Below are 4179 nucleotides of genomic sequence, written 5' to 3'. Positions count from 1 at the left end.
GAAGTTAACAAATGTTTCATTGCAAATCTACAAATTGATGTTTGTAACAATAATTTAGTAGTTCGTAATAAAGTTGTTGGGAACCTTAATTTATTGAAGAAAAGAACTTCAATGTATTTGTCAACAGACTTTGCAATTATCTCATGCTGTTTCTAATTTCCAAGAAAATTGTCTATGAGCTGTATCCCAGAAAAACAGATTTTTAAATTGTGAGAAATCCGTTGGTAAACTATAAATAAAGTTAAATTTTATTATTTATTTGTATATTTTTTTAAGAATAAATATATTTTTAACTATCCTTACCCATTAAACATCAATTCTCATTTTATCGTTACGACTAATAGAATACAACATGGGCGTTGCTAGTTTTCATCGTTTGGGGTGATTTAGTCCCAAAAATCATCAACAGCGTAAAATAATTACTTATATAAAAAGTTTATTATATATATATATTAAGGTGCTCACCCCCTCCTCCAAAAAGAGGGGCTATTGACACCACTAGCACGAAGGTTGTTTTTTAGAGCCCACTAATCCTGCTAACTTTTTATTCAGTAACCCAAACCGACATGTAATAAAAAACTTAATTAGTAAGAAATGAAAGACCTAATTTTTGGAGGAGCTGGGAATTGTATAACTGTGAAATACAAAACTTGGCTCACGAGATAAAAGTCAACACGGTATGCATAAATAGTTATATGAATTAAGTTAATTATATACTTGTAGTAGTGAAAATAAATCATTTATTTTTCCAAACATGGTTTTCGTAATGTGTATTTCGCGTTGGATAAGTGCACTCGGTTTATGCTGGATGGAATTGGAAACATAAATTTCGTGATAAAAGAATAAGTTAGACAATTTTGTGATTTTTTGAATCAGTACTACTTGAGGGCACGTCAAAATGGAGACCAGCAAAAATGAAATAATTCATATTTTACAGCTTTTCTTCAAACAAGGCGAAAACTCAAGCCAGGTGTCCGAAAATGTTAATAGTGCTTGATACTGCAACAGCCAATGATATGCAATTTTGGATTCCATTCCAGTAATTTTGATGTCAAAGATGTATCACACTCTTGAAGGCCAATTCTCGAAAATTTGAATAGTGAATGTGAAAAAACTGGTGGCCTTGGAGATAATATTTTTTTGAAAAAAAAAAAAAAAATATCCAATAAAATTCATGGAATACTTTTTACTTCACCTAATATAATCAAATAATTAATTGTCAGATTATCTGTGAATTTCACAAAGGGTGAAACCCCTTAGAAATCCTAGGAGAAAGATACCAAACATATACATATGACGTCAGCATCAAAATGCAAAATATTAACACTCTCGTTTTGTTCAGAAGCTATGTAAAGGATTAACAAGATGTCCAATACGAATGATCCATATACATATATGTATATGAACCTTAACTATAAAATGTTGTGGGTTTTTTATTATTAAAAAATAAATGTAATGTGACTTTAGAACATGATGCATCGCTCGTTCTATTTGTATTTTACAGAGGCTAAGAAAATACTCCAATATAAAAATAACATAGAAATAATTGTCAAATTCAGGTTTATTGGTTATAAAAACGAAAATAATGATTGCCTTAAGGCCAGCTATAGGATCCTTGGAATGAAAAAAAAAGTACTATATTCGTGAATCCGTGTAGATTTAACATATATAAACAGAACAAAGCATTTTAACTACTACTAACCTACATAAAATCTAATGACCATAAAATACCATTAGTCAAATATCAGAACAAAACATACAATGGCATTTTCGTCAAAATAACAAGGGATACTTTGGTTATATTGATAAGGTAGCAATCAAGAGATTTAAAATCTTAATTAATGCTTTAATATGTAAATGTCATTTAATTTGGTAATATTTTTATGGATTCCCCAAGTTGCATAATTTTAATATCTCGAAAGGACAAATCCTGATGTTAAAAAAAAAGAAGTTTATTCTATGTTATGCTTGTAATTATTATTTTCACATATTAATCATGTTTATAATTAGTTATTATGAATTATCTCCCAGGTATTTGGATTACCGAAAACCTTTTGTTTTTATTGTCGAAAAAAAAACTAGTAATAAATTATTTTTCCTTCTGGAAAATAACAATATATTAAAAGTGAATTATTTTTAGGTATTTATCTCGTTAAAAAACTAGTTTACGCGATAAAAATATTGATTGTTTAAACTTTTTACATGCCTTCTTTAATCACAATAGGATGGAATTCACTTAATATTATAACAATAAATAAATTACAACATTTCATAGCAGAATAATTCTCTTTTTGTTTTTGTAATAATTGTATTTTTCGTAATTATTATGATTATGATAAATGTATTTTATAATATAATTTACATATGTAGACATGAACACCTATATCTAATAATACAGTGTGTGACAATTCAACTTACTTTTTTATATTGCTTGGCAATCAAGCTGTAAAGGTAGTAGTGGGGTGGACGTTCTTTCATTCTAGAGGGAATTTTCCAGAGTAATCTTTGAAACACAGTCGATACCGTTATAGTTGTGAGGAACATGTGTCTACTCTTGAAAATAAATATGTCGCGAAAATGAATTTTATAAGATTAAAATACAAACTTACAATTTAGCTTTAAGTTTTAATTGGTGCGATATATGATAATCAGATAATTGCTTCAATTTCGGGTTTTTTTCGATTCATTTTTATAATTTGAACGCAAATAACTCGACAAATAATGATTTTCGACATCTAAGATTAGCATCATTAGATCCTTTGTCATGCAAAATTTTTATATTTGTGCAAATTGATGAAATCAAGTAACTGAAACCGGATTTATTCCAGGGAGAAAGCAATATTTGTATTGCTTTTTCCGTACCATAAGGTATTATCTGTACCTTTCAAAACGCCAATGCCTAATAAATTATCTAAAAAACTAATCACCCACATTTTTAAAATAAGAAAATATTATGTTGTTTTTGAAAAGTACATCTTTTTATTATATCAAATAAATGTTACTCTAAACCCCCTTAATTAAAAGTTATTTAAAGAGAGCAAAAAAAAATGAAAAAATCACGGGGTATTAAAGTATCAAAGTAAAGTTTAGTTTATTCTGTGTATGAACTCTGGGAGACTTCTCCTATATAATATGCTTCACAAAACTTTAACTTGAAATGTGTACTATCATAGTGAATCAAAAATAATACTTTTCTGACTTATAAAACTTGTTTTATTGCCGTTTCAAAAAAGGAGGTCAAGTTGTCGCACCTTATATAATTAGGTTCTAATAAAGTGAAGGTTATTTGCTTGAAAAAAATAAAACAAATGGGGTTAATTGACTTATTAATATTAAATTATATAACGTATTCTACAGTTAAATAAGTAGCAGGGAAAAAAAGTGGAGGTCCCACCGAGATTTGAACTCGGATCGCTGGATTCAAAGTCCAAAGTGCTAACCATTACACCATGGGGCCATTGATACTTTAAGCAAAATATAACTAAATTAAATTTTACAAGTAAGTTACGATGGCCCAAATTCAATAAGAAAAAATAGAATATTACTTGCATAACGATATAATATAATGAAATACAAATTAAATATGCTTTGTATATTTAGGACGAACATGACTCTTTATTATCAAAGCTTCCATGGTATTAATAAATTTACGTCTATCTATGTTTAAAATGGAACACAATGATTTTTTATTATTATAATTTAAAAACATATCTTAACTTAATCATGATTTTTGAAATTGATATTTCATGTGTGCATGCTAAGAGTAAAAGTAAAACAGTAGATAATAATTCATAAGGGAGGGAGGGGGGGGCAAAGTAAAGAAAAGGCTGTCTTTCATTAAATGTATTCCAACTCAAATATATATAAAAAAATCGTTCTATGATTGAGGTGTAGAACTGAATTGCCATTAACTCTTCTTATTTACTACATATATCCTAATGGTTAAGTGCAAGAATGAAGAGGAAGGTAAAAGGTGATGTTAGCTCAGGCATTTTGGGCATGTTAAAAATAAGAAACCGAAAATCAACATGGTAACCCTGACAATTTGAAGAATGTTTAGAAGGAGATCAACATATCTGTCATGATGTTTCATTAGATCAACTACAAGTGGTTGTGCCAAAGCAAGAGGGGAGAAGGAAATAAAGAAGGACATTGGCAAAAATTACTCCGATGTCGATC

The 4179-nt window shown here is 28.6% G+C and overlaps 1 non-coding gene across 1 annotated transcript; it reads right to left on the bottom strand.

The window, feature by feature from the left end:
* Positions 1-3385: 3385 nt before the first annotated feature.
* On the bottom strand, positions 3386-3457 carry TRNAQ-UUG (transfer RNA glutamine (anticodon UUG)). The gene has a single exon. It is a non-coding gene; the product is annotated as a tRNA-Gln (tRNA).
* Positions 3458-4179: the final 722 nt, after the last annotated feature.

This window comes from Lepeophtheirus salmonis, chromosome 5, assembly GCF_016086655.4.
Source record: "Lepeophtheirus salmonis chromosome 5, UVic_Lsal_1.4, whole genome shotgun sequence".
Taxonomy (NCBI): domain Eukaryota; kingdom Metazoa; phylum Arthropoda; class Copepoda; order Siphonostomatoida; family Caligidae; genus Lepeophtheirus; species Lepeophtheirus salmonis.
This window is presented reverse-complemented; position numbering and strand designations above follow the sequence as displayed.